Below are 18397 nucleotides of genomic sequence, written 5' to 3'. Positions count from 1 at the left end.
AGTTGAAAAATGGAGCTCAGGGGCACAGCAATTCACAAACTGGCAGAGTAATCAAGGCCAACTATCGTCCAAAAATCTGTTGAGGGAAGGCAACGAGGCGGACTTGAATGCGAGGCAGAATAGCAGGAAACAGATTTCAAGAGGTACGTTAGAATCGCCTGTAAAGCACAGGAAGAGGGGCACAACTTCGACAATGATGCACTTGGCGAAAAAGGGCGTATGCGTTTTCTCCTGAATATATTCAGGAGAAAACGCATACGCCCTTTTTGGCCAAGCAAGCAAGCGGGCAATGCAAATCTGCACTACAAAGAAGTATCACTTCCCAACGGTCAAAAGGGACATCCACAAAATGTGTAAAAACCAGAAAGGCAAGACAGGCCCTGGAGAACAGGGAGCCTTGTTATGCTGATGGGCGGGATGTAAGTTGCCAACTGCCTCACTGGAGGAGTGCATTGTGTTCCCTAAAACAAGTAAACAACAGAGCTACAGAGCCAAGGGCACTTCCAGTCTAGGGAATATACCTTGGGAAAACTGAAAATCCATAAGACAGAGCCACCCCCAAATTGAGGGCTGCACTGCTTACAAGAACCTCAACCTGGGTACACCTGAAATATCCCAGGAAATATAAAAATGGTTCCAAACATTGTGGAACTTACGTACGATGGAATATCCCTCAGCCACGAAATCAATGTCATAAGACCAGTAGCAGCAAAATGAGTGGATTCAGGTACGATGATTCTAAGGGAAAGAAGTCACACAGGAAAAGAAACTTATCATAAGATATCACTTAGGAAGATCCTGTAAACATGGCTACACATGAACTGAGTTAGGCAAGAGAACAGAGTCTCACATTTAGAAAACACTCTTATGCCTGCTTAAGGGGGAAGGAGAGGTGGGGTGATGCATCAAACCAGAGTTTGATATAAGCACAGGTACTGTTCCAAAAACCAACTATGGAATAGACAAGACCTACACCTTCCTCAGTGAAAGGGACTCAAAACCCCACATTTCCCGCAGAGGAATAGATCTGACTAGTAAGAATCTTAAAACCTATGTATTGATATGTCTCCGTAAGGGAATCAAGTGTGTCTAGACTGGCATAAACATGGCAGCGAGAATCAGCTCAAACCCACTCTAAAAAGGAATTTCAAAAACAGAACAAAGAAACAGGGAAATTCTTTACAATTCCTTCAGGGTCTCTGATGCAACCTGGAATGACCCTATCTACGATGACAGCTGGATGTGGCATGAGGCTGGACACTTGGGACTGAGAGGATTGGTGAGATTGGGTGAGCAAATGCAGACCCTTTAAAGCAATAATGCATGGCAACCATTCCATGGGTCCCACCTCTCCAGGTTGAAGGGAATATTACTACAGCTATAACATGTACGGGAAACCTAGAGAATGGACACACTGTGAATACGAAAGGTTTCTAAAACTCAACGAAGAGTCCCTCTCCTGGTGCTCCGGTTTGACTTTCCAACAGCTTTACTATCAATCTCCCAACTTGGAGAGACAGCCCCTTTAAGCTCCTGGTTCACACAGGTTGCCCATTTGGCAGAGGAGGAAAGGGAAGAGGGAGAACCAATGAGAGAGTAGCTGTTAGGCATTTGGATGGGCACATGTCACTCTAATTTCCCGGCAGGAAGAAGAATTCACCAAAGTCTCAGCCACCCACCGGGAACCAGTATAGGTCCTGAACCAAATGTTTGGACTTGCGTTCAGCTCACAAAAAACGAGTTGAAAAATGGAGCTCAGGGGCACAGCAATTCACAAACTGGCAGAGTAATCAAGGCCAACTATCGTCCAAAAATCTGTTGAGGGAAGGCAACGAGGCGGACTTGAATGCGAGGCAGAATAGCAGGAAACAGATTTCAAGAGGTACGTTAGAATCGCCTGTAAAGCACAGGAAGAGGGGCACAACTTCGACAGAGATGCACTTGGCCAAAAAGGGCGTATGCGTTTTCTCCTGAATATATTCAGGAGAAAACGCATACGCCCTTTTTGGCCAAGCAAGCAAGCGGGCAATGCAAATCTGCACTACAAAGAAGTATCACTTCCCAACGGTCAAAAGGGACATCCACAAAATGTGTAAAAACCAGAAAGGCAAGACAGGCCCTGGAGAACAGGGAGCCTTGTTATGCTGATGGGCGGGATGTAAGTTGCCAACTGCCTCACTGGAGGAGTGCATTGTGTTCCCTAAAACAAGTAAACAACAGAGCTACAGAGCCAAGGGCACTTCCAGTCTAGGGAATATACCTTGGGAAAACTGAAAATCCATAAGACAGAGCCACCCCCAAATTGAGGGCTGCACTGCTTACAAGAACCTCAACCTGGGTACACCTGAAATATCCCAGGAAATATAAAAATGGTTCCAAACTTTGTGGAACTTACGTACGATGGAATATCCCTCAGCCACGAAATCAATGTCATAAGACCAGTAGCAGCAAAATGAGTGGATTCAGGTACGATGATTCTAAGGGAAAGAAGTCACACGGGAAAAGAAACTTATCATAAGATATCACTTAGGAAGATCCTGTAAACATGGCTACACATGAACTGAGTTAGGAAAGAGAACAGAGTCTCACATTTAGAAAACACTCTTATGCCTGCTTAAGGGGGAAGGAGAGGTGGGGTGATGCATCAAACCAGAGTTTGATATAAGCACAGGTACTGTTCCAAAAACCAACTATGGAATAGACAAGACCTACACCTTCCTCAGTGAAAGGGACTCAAAACCCCATATTTCCCGCAGAGGAATAGATCTGACTAGTAAGAATCTTAAAACCTATGTATTGATATGTCTCCGTAAGGGAATCAAGTGTGTCTAGACTGGCATAAACATGGCAGCGAGAATCAGCTCAAACCCACTCTAAAAAGGAATTTCAAAAACAGAACAAAGAAACAGGGAAATTCTTTACAATTCCTTCAGGGTCTCTGATGCAACCTGGAATGACCCTATCTACGATGACAGCTGGATGTGGCATGAGGCTGGACACTTGGGACTGAGAGGATTGGTGAGATTGGGTGAGCAAATGCAGACCCTTTAAAGCAATAATGCATGGCAACCATTCCATGGGTCCCACCTCTCCAGGTTGAAGGGAATATTACTACAGCTATAACATGTACGGGAAACCTAGAGAATGGACACACTGTGAATACGAAAGGTTTCTAAAACTCAACGAAGAGTCCCTCTCCTGGTGCTCCGGTTTGACTTTCCAACAGCTTTACTATCAATCTCCCAACTTGGAGAGACAGCCCCTTTAAGCTCCTGGTTCACACAGGTTGCCCATTTGGCAGAGGAGGAAAGGGAAGAGGGAGAACCAATGAGAGAGTAGCTGTTAGGCATTTGGATGGGCACATGTCACTCTAATTTCCCGGCAGGAAGAAGAATTCACCAAAGTCTCAGCCACCCACCGGGAACCAGTATAGGTCCTGAACCAAATGTTTGGACTTGCGTTCAGCTCACAAAAAACGAGTTGAAAAATGGAGCTCAGGGGCACAGCAATTCACAAACTGGCAGAGTAATCAAGGCCAACTATCGTCCAAAAATCTGTTGAGGGAAGGCAACGAGGCGGACTTGAATGCGAGGCAGAATAGCAGGAAACAGATTTCAAGAGGTACGTTAGAATCGCCTGTAAAGCACAGGAAGAGGGGCACAACTTCGACAGTGATGCACTTGGCCAAAAAGGGCGTATGCATTTTCTCCTGAATATATTCAGGAGAAAACGCATACGCCCTTTTTGGCCAAGCAAGCAAGCGGGCAATGCAAATCTGCACTACAAAGTATCACTTCCCAACGGTCAAAAGGGACATCCACAAAATGTGTAAAAACCAGAAAGGCAAGACAGGCCCTGGAGAACAGGGAGCCTTGTTATGCTGATGGGTGGGATGTAAGTTGCCAACTGCCTCACTGGAGGAGTGCATTGTGTTCCCTAAAACAAGTAAACAACAGAGCTACAGAGCCAAGGGCACTTCCAGTCTAGGGAATATACCTTGGGAAAACTGAAAATCCACAAGACAGAGCCACCCCCAAATTGAGGGCTGCACTGCTTACAAGAACCTCAACCTGGGTACACCTGAAATATCCCAGGAAATATAAAAATGGTTCCAAACATTGTGGAACTTACGTACGATGGAATATCCCTCAGCCACGAAATCAATGTCATAAGACCAGTAGCAGCAAAATGAGTGGATTCAGGTACGATGATTCTAAGGGAAAGAAGTCACACGGGAAAAGAAACTTATCATAAGATATCACTTAGGAAGATCCTGTAAACATGGCTACACATGAACTGAGTTAGGCAAGAGAACAGAGTCTCACATTTAGAAAACACTCTTATGCCTGCTTAAGGGGGAAGGAGAGGTGGGGTGATGCATCAAACCAGAGTTTGATATAAGCACAGGTACTGTTCCAAAAACCAACTATGGAATAGACAAGACCTACACCTTCCTCAGTGAAAGGGACTCAAAACCCCATATTTCCCGCAGAGGAATAGATCTGACTAGTAAGAATCTTAAAACCTATGTATTGATATGTCTCCGTAAGGGAATCAAGTGTGTCTAGACTGGCATAAACATGGCAGCGAGAATCAGCTCAAACCCACTCTAAAAAGGAATTTCAAAAACAGAACAAAGAAACAGGGAAATTCTTTACAATTCCTTCAGGGTCTCTGATGCAACCTGGAATGACCCTATCTACGATGACAGCTGGATGTGGCATGAGGCTGGACACTTGGGACTGAGAGGATTGGTGAGATTGGGTGAGCAAATGCAGACCCTTTAAAGCAATAATGCATGGCAACCATTCCATGGGTCCCACCTCTCCAGGTTGAAGGGAATATTACTACAGCTATAACATGTACGGGAAACCTAGAGAATGGACACACTGTGAATACGAAAGGTTTCTAAAACTCAACGAAGAGTCCCTCTCCTGGTGCTCCGGTTTGACTTTCCAACAGCTTTACTATCAATCTCCCAACTTGGAGAGACAGCCCCTTTAAGCTCCTGGTTCACACAGGTTGCCCATTTGGCAGAGGAGGAAAGGGAAGAGGGAGAACCAATGAGAGAGTAGCTGTTAGGCATTTGGATGGGCACATGTCACTCTAATTTCCCGGCAGGAAGAAGAATTCACCAAAGTCTCAGCCACCCACCGGGAACCAGTATAGGTCCTGAACCAAATGTTTGGACTTGCGTTCAGCTCACAAAAAACGAGTTGAAAAATGGAGCTCAGGGGCACAGCAATTCACAAACTGGCAGAGTAATCAAGGCCAACTATCGTCCAAAAATCTGTTGAGGGAAGGCAACGAGGCGGACTTGAATGCGAGGCAGAATAGCAGGAAACAGATTTCAAGAGGTACGTTAGAATCGCCTGTAAAGCACAGGAAGAGGGGCACAACTTCGACAGTGATGCACTTGGCCAAAAAGGGCGTATGCGTTTTCTCCTGAATATATTCAGGAGAAAACGCATACGCCCTTTTTGGCCAAGCAAGCAAGCGGGCAATGCAAATCTGCACTACAAAGAAGTATCACTTCCCAACGGTCAAAAGGGACATCCACAAAATGTGTAAAAACCAGAAAGGCAAGACAGGCCCTGGAGAACAGGGAGCCTTGTTATGCTGATGGGCGGGATGTAAGTTGCCAACTGCCTCACTGGAGGAGTGCATTGTGTTCCCTAAAACAAGTAAACAACAGAGCTACAGAGCCAAGGGCACTTCCAGTCTAGGGAATATACCTTGGGAAAACTGAAAATCCATAAGACAGAGCCACCCCCAAATTGAGGGCTGCACTGCTTACAAGAACCTCAACCTGGGTACACCTGAAATATCCCAGGAAATATAAAAATGGTTCCAAACATTGTGGAACTTACGTACGATGGAATATCCCTCAGCCACGAAATCAATGTCATAAGACCAGTAGCAGCAAAATGAGTGGATTCAGGTACGATGATTCTAAGGGAAAGAAGTCACACAGGAAAAGAAACTTATCATAAGATATCACTTAGGAAGATCCTGTAAACATGGCAACACATGAACTGAGTTAGGCAAGAGAACAGAGTCTCACATTTAGAAAACACTCTTATGCCTGCTTAAGGGGGAAGGAGAGGTGGGGTGATGCATCAAACCAGAGTTTGATATAAGCACAGGTACTGTTCCAAAAACCAACTATGGAATAGACAAGACCTACACCTTCCTCAGTGAAAGGGACTCAAAACCCCATATTTCCCGCAGAGGAATAGATCTGACTAGTAAGAATCTTAAAACCTATGTATTGATATGTCTCCGTAAGGGAATCAAGTGTGTCTAGACTGGCATAAACATGGCAGCGAGAATCAGCTCAAACCCACTCTAAAAAGGAATTTCAAAAACAGAACAAAGAAACAGGGAAATTCTTTACAATTCCTTCAGGGTCTCTGATGCAACCTGGAATGACCCTATCTACGATGACAGCTGGATGTGGCATGAGGCTGGACACTTGGGACTGAGAGGATTGGTGAGATTGGGTGAGCAAATGCAGACCCTTTAAAGCAATAATGCATGGCAACCATTCCATGGGTCCCACCTCTCCAGGTTGAAGGGAATATTACTACAGCTATAACATGTACGGGAAACCTAGAGAATGGACACACTGTGAATACGAAAGGTTTCTAAAACTCAACGAAGAGTCCCTCTCCTGGTGCTCCGGTTTGACTTTCCAACAGCTTTACTATCAATCTCCCAACTTGGAGAGACAGCCCCTTTAAGCTCCTGGTTCACACAGGTTGCCCATTTGGCAGAGGAGGAAAGGGAAGAGGGAGAACCAATGAGAGAGTAGCTGTTAGGCATTTGGATGGGCACATGTCACTCTAATTTCCCGGCAGGAAGAAGAATTCACCAAAGTCTCAGCCACCCACCGGGAACCAGTATAGGTCCTGAACCAAATGTTTGGACTTGCGTTCAGCTCACAAAAAACGAGTTGAAAAATGGAGCTCAGGGGCACAGCAATTCACAAACTGGCAGAGTAATCAAGGCCAACTATCGTCCAAAAATCTGTTGAGGGAAGGCAACGAGGCGGACTTGAATGCGAGGCAGAATAGCAGGAAACAGATTTCAAGAGGTACGTTAGAATCGCCTGTAAAGCACAGGAAGAGGGGCACAACTTCGACAGTGATGCACTTGGCCAAAAAGGGCGTATGCGTTTTCTCCTGAATATATTCAGGAGAAAACGCATACGCCCTTTTTGGCCAAGCAAGCAAGCGGGCAATGCAAATCTGCACTACAAAGAAGTATCACTTCCCAACGGTCAAAAGGGACATCCACAAAATGTGTAAAAACCAGAAAGGCAAGACAGGCCCTGGAGAACAGGGAGCCTTGTTATGCTGATGGGCGGGATGTAAGTTGCCAACTGCCTCACTGGAGGAGTGCATTGTGTTCCCTAAAACAAGTAAACAACAGAGCTACAGAGCCAAGGGCACTTCCAGTCTAGGGAATATACCTTGGGAAAACTGAAAATCCATAAGACAGAGCCACCCCCAAATTGAGGGCTGCACTGCTTACAAGAACCTCAACCTGGGTACACCTGAAATATCCCAGGAAATATAAAAATGGTTCCAAACATTGTGGAACTTACGTACGATGGAATATCCCTCAGCCACGAAATCAATGTCATAAGACCAGTAGCAGCAAAATGAGTGGATTCAGGTACGATGATTCTAAGGGAAAGAAGTCACACGGGAAAAGAAACTTATCATAAGATATCACTTAGGAAGATCCTGTAAACATGGCAACACATGAACTGAGTTAGGCAAGAGAACAGAGTCTCACATTTAGAAAAGACTCTTATGCCTGCTTAAGGGGGAAGGAGAGGTGGGGTGATGCATCAAACCAGAGTTTGATATAAGCACAGGTACTGTTCCAAAAACCAACTATGGAATAGACAAGACCTACACCTTCCTCAGTGAAAGGGACTCAAAACCCCATATTTCCCGCAGAGGAATAGATCTGACTAGTAAGAATCTTAAAACCTATGTATTGATATGTCTCCGTAAGGGAATCAAGTGTGTCTAGACTGGCATAAACATGGCAGCGAGAATCAGCTCAAACCCACTCTAAAAAGGAATTTCAAAAACAGAACAAAGAAACAGGGAAATTCTTTACAATTCCTTCAGGGTCTCTGATGCAACCTGGAATGACCCTATCTACGATGACAGCTGGATGTGGCATGAGGCTGGACACTTGGGACTGAGAGGATTGGTGAGATTGGGTGAGCAAATGCAGACCCTTTAAAGCAATAATGCATGGCAACCATTCCATGGGTCCCACCTCTCCAGGTTGAAGGGAATATTACTACAGCTATAACATGTACGGGAAACCTAGAGAATGGACACACTGTGAATACGAAAGGTTTCTAAAACTCAACGAAGAGTCCCTCTCCTGGTGCTCCGGTTTGACTTTCCAACAGCTTTACTATCAATCTCCCAACTTGGAGAGACAGCCCCTTTAAGCTCCTGGTTCACACAGGTTGCCCATTTCGCAGAGGAGGAAAGGGAAGAGGGAGAACCAATGAGAGAGTAGCTGTTAGGCATTTGGATGGGCACATGTCACTCTAATTTCCCGGCAGGAAGAAGAATTCACCAAAGTCTCAGCCACCCACCGGGAACCAGTATAGGTCCTGAACCAAATGTTTGGACTTGCGTTCAGCTCACAAAAAACGAGTTGAAAAATGGAGCTCAGGGGCACAGCAATTCACAAACTGGCAGAGTAATCAAGGCCAACTATCGTCCAAAAATCTGTTGAGGGAAGGCAACGAGGCGGACTTGAATGCGAGGCAGAATAGCAGGAAACAGATTTCAAGAGGTACGTTAGAATCGCCTGTAAAGCACAGGAAGAGGGGCACAACTTCGACAGTGATGCACTTGGCCAAAAAGGGCGTATGCGTTTTCTCCTGAATATATTCAGGAGAAAACGCATACGCCCTTTTTGGCCAAGCAAGCAAGCGGGCAATGCAAATCTGCACTACAAAGAAGTATCACTTCCCAACGGTCAAAAGGGACATCCACAAAATGTGTAAAAACCAGAAAGGCAAGACAGGCCCTGGAGAACAGGGAGCCTTGTTATGCTGATGGGCGGGATGTAAGTTGCCAACTGCCTCACTGGAGGAGTGCATTGTGTTCCCTAAAACAAGTAAACAACAGAGCTACAGAGCCAAGGGCACTTCCAGTCTAGGGAATATACCTTGGGAAAACTGAAAATCCACAAGACAGAGCCACCCCCAAATTGAGGGCTGCACTGCTTACAAGAACCTCAACCTGGGTACACCTGAAATATCCCAGGAAATATAAAAATGGTTCAAAACATTGTGGAACTTACGTACGATGGAATATCCCTCAGCCACGAAATCAATGTCATAAGACCAGTAGCAGCAAGTTGAGTGGATTCAGGTACGATGATTCTAAGTGAAAGAAGTCACACAGGAAAAGAAACTTATCATAAGATATCACTTAGGAAGATCCTGTAAACATGGCTACACATGAACTGAGTTAGGCAAGAGAACAGAGTCTCACATTTAGAAAACACTCTTATGCCTGCTTAAGGGGGAAGGAGAGGTGGGGTGATGCATCAAACCAGAGTTTGATATAAGCACAGGTACTGTTCCAAAAACCAACTATGGAATAGACAAGACCTACACCTTCCTCAGTGAAAGGGACTCAAAACCCCATATTTCCCGCAGAGGAATAGATCTGACTAGTAAGAATCTTAAAACCTATGTATTGATATGTCTCCGTAAGGGAATCAAATGTGTCTAGACTGGCATAAACATGGCAGCGAGAATCAGCTCAAACCCACTCTAAAAAGGAATTTCAAAAACAGAACAAAGAAACAGGGAAATTCTTTACAATTCCTTCAGGGTCTCTGATGCAACCTGGAATGACCCTATCTACGATGACAGCTGGATGTGGCATGAGGCTGGACACTTGGGACTGAGAGGATTGGTGAGATTGGGTGAGCAAATGCAGACCCTTTAAAGCAATAATGCATGGCAACCATTCCATGGGTCCCACCTCTCCAGGTTGAAGGGAATATTACTACAGCTATAACATGTACGGGAAACCTAGAGAATGGACACACTGTGAATACGAAAGGTTTCTAAAACTCAACGAAGAGTCCCTCTCCTGGTGCTCCGGTTTGACTTTCCAACAGCTTTACTATCAATCTCCCAACTTGGAGAGACAGCCCCTTTAAGCTCCTGGTTCACACAGGTTGCCCATTTGGCAGAGGAGGAAAGGGAAGAGGGAGAACCAATGAGAGAGTAGCTGTTAGGCATTTGGATGGGCACATGCCACTCTAATTTCCCGGCAGGAAGAAGAATTCACCAAAGTCTCAGCCACCCACCGGGAACCAGTATAGGTCCTGAACCAAATGTTTGGACTTGCGTTCAGCTCACAAAAAACGAGTTGAAAAATGGAGCTCAGGGGCACAGCAATTCACAAACTGGCAGAGTAATCAAGGCCAACTATCGTCCAAAAATCTGTTGAGGGAAGGCAACGAGGCGGACTTGAATGCGAGGCAGAATAGCAGGAAACAGATTTCAAGAGGTACGTTAGAATCGCCTGTAAAGCACAGGAAGAGGGGCACAACTTCGACAATGATGCACTTGGCCAAAAAGGGCGTATGCGTTTTCTCCTGAATATATTCAGGAGAAAACGCATACGCCCTTTTTGGCCAAGCAAGCAAGCGGGCAATGCAAATCTGCACTACAAAGAAGTATCACTTCCCACCGGTCAAAAGGGACATCCACAAAATGTGTAAAAACCAGAAAGGCAAGACAGGCCCTGGAGAACAGGGAGCCTTGTTATGCTGATGGGCGGGATGTAAGTTGCCAACTGCCTCACTGGAGGAGTGCATTGTGTTCCCTAAAACAAGTAAACAACAGAGCTACAGAGCCAAGGGCACTTCCAGTCTAGGGAATATACCTTGGGAAAACTGAAAATCCACAAGACAGAGCCACCCCCAAATTGAGGGCTGCACTGCTTACAAGAACCTCAACCTGGGTACACCTGAAATATCCCAGGAAATATAAAAATGGTTCCAAACATTGTGGAACTTACGTACGATGGAATATCCCTCAGCCACGAAATCAATGTCATAAGACCCGTAGCAGCAAATTGAGTGGATTCAGGTACGATGATTCTAAGGGAAAGAAGTCACACAGGAAAAGAAACTTATCATAAGATATCACTTAGGAAGATCCTGTAAACATGGCTACACATGAACTGAGTTAGGAAAGAGAACAGAGTCTCACATTTAGAAAACACTCTTATGCCTGCTTAAGGGGGAAGGAGAGGTGGGGTGATGCATCAAACCAGAGTTTGATATAAGCACAGGTACCGTTCCAAAAACCAACTATGGAATAGACAAGACCTACACCTTCCTCAGTGAAAGGGACTCAAAACCCCATATTTCCCGCAGAGGAATAGATCTGACTAGTAAGAATCTTAAAACCTATGTATTGATATGTCTCCGTAAGGGAATCAAGTGTGTCTAGACTGGCACAAACATGGCAGCGAGAATCAGCTCAAACCCACTCTAAAAAGGAATTTCAAAAACAGAACAAAGAAACAGGGAAATTCTTTACAATTCCTTCAGGGTCTCTGATGCAACCTGGAATGACCCTATCTACGATGACAGCTGGATGTGGCATGAGGCTGGACACTTGGGACTGAGAGGATTGGTGAGATTGGGTGAGCAAATGCAGACCCTTTAAAGCAATAATGCATGGCAACCATTCCATGGGTCCCACCTCTCCAGGTTGAAGGGAATATTACTACAGCTATAACATGTACGGGAAACCTAGAGAATGGACACACTGTGAATACGAAAGGTTTCTAAAACTCAACGAAGAGTCCCTCTCCTGGTGCTCCGGTTTGACTTTCCAACAGCTTTACTATCAATCTCCCAACTTGGAGAGACAGCCCCTTTAAGCTCCTGGTTCACACAGGTTGCCCATTTGGCAGAGGAGGAAAGGGAAGAGGGAGAACCAATGAGAGAGTAGCTGTTAGGCATTTGGATGGGCACATGCCACTCTAATTTCCCGGCAGGAAGAAGAATTCACCAAAGTCTCAGCCACCCACCGGGAACCAGTATAGGTCCTGAACCAAATGTTTGGACTTGCGTTCAGCTCACAAAAAACGAGTTGAAAAATGGAGCTCAGGGGCACAGCAATTCACAAACTGGCAGAGTAATCAAGGCCAACTATCGTCCAAAAATCTGTTGAGGGAAGGCAACGAGGCGGACTTGAATGCGAGGCAGAATAGCAGGAAACAGATTTCAAGAGGTACGTTAGAATCGCCTGTAAAGCACAGGAAGAGGGGCACAACTTCGACAATGATGCACTTGGCCAAAAAGGGCGTATGCGTTTTCTCCTGAATATATTCAGGAGAAAACGCATACGCCCTTTTTGGCCAAGCAAGCAAGCGGGCAATGCAAATCTGCACTACAAAGAAGTATCACTTCCCACCGGTCAAAAGGGACATCCACAAAATGTGTAAAAACCAGAAAGGCAAGACAGGCCCTGGAGAACAGGGAGCCTTGTTATGCTGATGGGCGGGATGTAAGTTGCCAACTGCCTCACTGGAGGAGTGCATTGTGTTCCCTAAAACAAGTAAACAACAGAGCTACAGAGCCAAGGGCACTTCCAGTCTAGGGAATATACCTTGGGAAAACTGAAAATCCACAAGACAGAGCCACCCCCAAATTGAGGGCTGCACTGCTTACAAGAACCTCAACCTGGGTACACCTGAAATATCCCAGGAAATATAAAAATGGTTCCAAACATTGTGGAACTTACGTACGATGGAATATCCCTCAGCCACGAAATCAATGTCATAAGACCCGTAGCAGCAAATTGAGTGGATTCAGGTACGATGATTCTAAGGGAAAGAAGTCACACAGGAAAAGAAACTTATCATAAGATATCACTTAGGAAGATCCTGTAAACATGGCTACACATGAACTGAGTTAGGAAAGAGAACAGAGTCTCACATTTAGAAAACACTCTTATGCCTGCTTAAGGGGGAAGGAGAGGTGGGGTGATGCATCAAACCAGAGTTTGATATAAGCACAGGTACCGTTCCAAAAACCAACTATGGAATAGACAAGACCTACACCTTCCTCAGTGAAAGGGACTCAAAACCCCATATTTCCCGCAGAGGAATAGATCTGACTAGTAAGAATCTTAAAACCTATGTATTGATATGTCTCTGTAAGGGAATCAAGTGTGTCTAGACTGGCACAAACATGGCAGCGAGAATCAGCTCAAACCCACTCTAAAAAGGAATTTCAAAAACAGAACAAAGAAACAGGGAAATTCTTTACAATTCCTTCAGGGTCTCTGATGCAACCTGGAATGACCCTATCTACGATGACAGCTGGATGTGGCATGAGGCTGGACACTTGGGACTGAGAGGATTGGTGAGATTGGGTGAGCAAATGCAGACCCTTTAAAGCAATAATGCATGGCAACCATTCCATGGGTCCCACCTCTCCAGGTTGAAGGGAATATTACTACAGCTATAACATGTACGGGAAACCTAGAGAATGGACACACTGTGAATACGAAAGGTTTCTAAAACTCAACGAAGAGTCCCTCTCCTGGTGCTCCGGTTTGACTTTCCAACAGCTTTACTATCAATCTCCCAACTTGGAGAGACAGCCCCTTTAAGCTCCTGGTTCACACAGGTTGCCCATTTGGCAGAGGAGGAAAGGGAAGAGGGAGAACCAATGAGAGAGTAGCTGTTAGGCATTTGGATGGGCACATGTCACTCTAATTTCCCGGCAGGAAGAAGAATTCACCAAAGTCTCAGCCACCCACCGGGAACCAGTATAGGTCCTGAACCAAATGTTTGGACTTGCGTTCAGCTCACAAAAAACGAGTTGAAAAATGGAGCTCAGGGGCACAGCAATTCACAAACTGGCAGAGTAATCAAGGCCAACTATCGTCCAAAAATCTGTTGAGGGAAGGCAACGAGGCGGACTTGAATGCGAGGCAGAATAGCAGGAAACAGATTTCAAGAGGTACGTTAGAATCGCCTGTAAAGCACAGGAAGAGGGGCACAACTTCGACAATGATGCACTTGGCCAAAAAGGGCGTATGCGTTTTCTCCTGAATATATTCAGGAGAAAACGCATACGCCCTTTTTGGCCAAGCAAGCAAGCGGGCAATGCAAATCTGCACTACAAAGAAGTATCACTTCCCACCGGTCAAAAGGGACATCGACAAAATGTGTAAAAACCAGAAAGGCAAGACAGGCCCTGGAGAACAGGGAGCCTTGTTATGCTGATGGGCGGGATGTAAGTTGCCAACTGCCTCACTGGAGGAGTGCATTGTGTTCCCTAAAACAAGTAAACAACAGAGCTACAGAGCCAAGGGCACTTCCAGTCTAGGGAATATACCTTGGGAAAACTGAAAATCCACAAGACAGAGCCACCCCCAAATTGAGGGCTGCACTGCTTACAAGAACCTCAACCTGGGTACACCTGAAATATCCCAGGAAATATAAAAATGGTTCCAAACATTGTGGAACTTACGTACGATGGAATATCCCTCAGCCACGAAATCAATGTCATAAGACCAGTAGCAGCAAATTGAGTGGATTCAGGTACGATGATTCTAAGGGAAAGAAGTCACACAGGAAAAGAAACTTATCATAAGATATCACTTAGGAAGATCCTGTAAACATGGCTACACATGAACTGAGTTAGGAAAGAGAACAGAGTCTCACATTTAGAAAACACTCTTATGCCTGCTTAAGGGGGAAGGAGAGGTGGGGTGATGCATCAAACCAGAGTTTGATATAAGCACAGGTACTGTTCCAAAAACCAACTATGGAATAGACAAGACCTACACCTTCCTCAGTGAAAGGGACTCAAAACCCCATATTTCCCGCAGAGGAATAGATCTGACTAGTAAGAATCTTAAAACCTATGTATTGATATGTCTCCGTAAGGGAATCAAGTGTGTCTAGACTGGCACAAACATGGCAGCGAGAATCAGCTCAAACCCACTCTAAAAAGGAATTTCAAAAACAGAACAAAGAAACAGGGAAATTCTTTACAATTCCTTCAGGGTCTCTGATGCAACCTGGAATGACCCTATCTACGATGACAGCTGGATGTGGCATGAGGCTGGACACTTGGGACTGAGAGGATTGGTGAGATTGGGTGAGCAAATGCAGACCCTTTAAAGCAATAATGCATGGCAACCATTCCATGGGTCCCACCTCTCCAGGTTGAAGGGAATATTACTACAGCTATAACATGTACGGGAAACCTAGAGAATGGACACACTGTGAATACGAAAGGTTTCTAAAACTCAACGAAGAGTCCCTCTCCTGGTGCTCCGGTTTGACTTTCCAACAGCTTTACTATCAATCTCCCAACTTGGAGAGACAGCCCCTTTAAGCTCCTGGTTCACACAAGTTGCCCATTTGGCAGAGGAGGAAAGGGAAGAGGGAGAACCAATGAGAGAGTAGCTGTCAGGCATTTGGATGGGCACATGCCACTCTAATTTCCCGGCAGGAAGAAGAATTCACCAAAGTCTCAGCCACCCACCAGGAACCAGTATAGGTCCTGAACCAAATGTTTGGACTTGCGTTCAGCTCACAAAAAACGAGTTGAAAAATGGAGCTCAGGGGCACAGCAATTCACAAACTGGCAGAGTAATCAAGGCCAACTATCGTCCAAAAATCTGTTGAGGGAAGGCAACGAGGCGGACTTGAATGCGAGGCAGAATAGCAGGAAACAGATTTCAAGAGGTACGTTAGAATCGCCTGTAAAGCACAGGAAGAGGGGCACAACTTCGACAATGATGCACTTGGCCAAAAAGGGCGTATGCGTTTTCTCCTGAATATATTCAGGAGAAAACGCATACGCCCTTTTTGGCCAAGCAAGCAAGCGGGCAATGCAAATCTGCACTACAAAGAAGTATCACTTCCCACCGGTCAAAAGGGACATCGACAAAATGTGTAAAAACCAGAAAGGCAAGACAGGCCCTGGAGAACAGGGAGCCTTGTTATGCTGATGGGCGGGATGTAAGTTGCCAACTGCCTCACTGGAGGAGTGCATTGTGTTCCCTAAAACAAGTAAACAACAGAGCTACAGAGCCAAGGGCACTTCCAGTCTAGGGAATATACCTTGGGAAAACTGAAAATCCACAAGACAGAGCCACCCCCAAATTGAGGGCTGCACTGCTTACAAGAACCTCAACCTGGGTACACCTGAAATATCCCAGGAAATATAAAAATGGTTCCAAACATTGTGGAACTTACGTACGATGGAATATCCCTCAGCCACGAAATCAATGTCATAAGACCAGTAGCAGCAAATTGAGTGGATTCAGGTACGATGATTCTAAGGGAAAGAAGTCACACAGGAAAAGAAACTTATCATAAGATATCACTTAGGAAGATCCTGTAAACATGGCTACACATGAACTGAGTTAGGAAAGAGAACAGAGTCTCACATTTAGAAAACACTCTTATGCCTGCTTAAGGGGGAAGGAGAGGTGGGGTGATGCATCAAACCAGAGTTTGATATAAGCACAGGTACTGTTCCAAAAACCAACTATGGAATAGACAAGACCTACACCTTCCTCAGTGAAAGGGACTCAAAACCCCATATTTCCCGCAGAGGAATAGATCTGACTAGTAAGAATCTTAAAACCTATGTATTGATATGTCTCCGTAAGGGAATCAAGTGTGTCTAGACTGGCACAAACATGGCAGCGAGAATCAGCTCAAACCCACTCTAAAAAGGAATTTCAAAAACAGAACAAAGAAACAGGGAAATTCTTTACAATTCCTTCAGGGTCTCCGATGCAACCTGGAATGACCCTATCTACGATGACAGCTGGATGTGGCATGAGGCTGGACACTTGGGACTGAGAGGATTGGTGAGATTGGGTGAGCAAATGCAGACCCTTTAAAGCAATAATGCATGGCAACCATTCCATGGGTCCCACCTCTCCAGGTTGAAGGGAATATTACTACAGCTATAACATGTACGGGAAACCTAGAGAATGGACACACTGTGAATACGAAAGGTTTCTAAAACTCAACGAAGAGTCCCTCTCCTGGTGCTCCGGTTTGACTTTCCAACAGCTTTACTATCAATCTCCCAACTTGGAGAGACAGCCCCTTTAAGCTCCTGGTTCACACAGGTTGCCCATTTGGCAGAGGAGGAAAGGGAAGAGGGAGAACCAATGAGAGAGTAGCTGTTAGGCATTTGGATGGGCACATGTCACTCTAATTTCCCGGCAGGAAGAAGAATTCACCAAAGTCTCAGCCACCCACCGGGAACCAGTATAGGTCCTGAACCAAATGTTTGGACTTGCGTTCAGCTCACAAAAAACGAGTTGAAAAATGGAGCTCAGGGGCACAGCAATTCACAAACTGGCAGAGTAATCAAGGCCAACTATCGTCCAAAAATCTGTTGAGGGAAGGCAACGAGGCGGACTTGAATGCGAGGCAGAATAGCAGGAAACAGATTTCAAGAGGTACGTTAGAATCGCCTGTAAAGCACAGGAAGAGGGGCACAACTTCGACAATGATGCACTTGGCCAAAAAGGGCGTATGCGTTTTCTCCTGAATATATTCAGGAGAAAACGCATACGCCCTTTTTGGCCAAGCAAGCAAGCGGGCAATGCAAATCTGCACTACAAAGAAGTATCACTTCCCACCGGTCAAAAGGGACATCGACAAAATGTGTAAAAACCAGAAAGGCAAGACAGGCCCTGGAGAACAGGGAGCCTTGTTATGCTGATGGGCGGGATGTAAGTTGCCAACTGCCTCACTGGAGGAGTGCATTGTGTTCCCTAAAACAAGTAAACAACAGAGCTACAGAGCCAAGGGCACTTCCAGTCTAGGGAATATACCTTGGGAAAACTGAAAATCCACAAGACACAGCCACCCCCAAATTGAGGGCTGCACTGCTTACAAGAACCTCAACCTGGGTACACCTGAAATATCCCAGGAAATATAAAAATGGTTCCAAACATTGTGGAACTTACGTACGATGGAATATCCCTCAGCCACGAAATCAATGTCATAAGACCAGTAGCAGCAAATTGAGTGGATTCAGGTACGATGATTCTAAGGGAAAGAAGTCACACAGGAAAAGAAACTTATCATAAGATATCACTTAGGAAGATCCTGTAAACATGGCTACACATGAACTGAGTTAGGAAAGAGAACAGAGTCTCACATTTAGAAAACACTCTTATGCCTGCTTAAGGGGGAAGGAGAGGTGGGGTGATGCATCAAACCAGAGTTTGATATAAGCACAGGTACTGTTCCAAAAACCAACTATGGAATAGACAAGACCTACACCTTCCTCAGTGAAAGGGACTCAAAACCCCATATTT

The sequence above is a fragment of the Mesoplodon mirus genome (genome assembly GCF_964341445.2).
Source record: "Mesoplodon mirus genome assembly, chromosome: 8".
Taxonomy (NCBI): Eukaryota; Metazoa; Chordata; class Mammalia; order Artiodactyla; family Ziphiidae; genus Mesoplodon; species Mesoplodon mirus.
The sequence above is the reverse complement of the archived record's forward strand: the minus strand, read 5'-3'. Positions refer to the sequence as shown.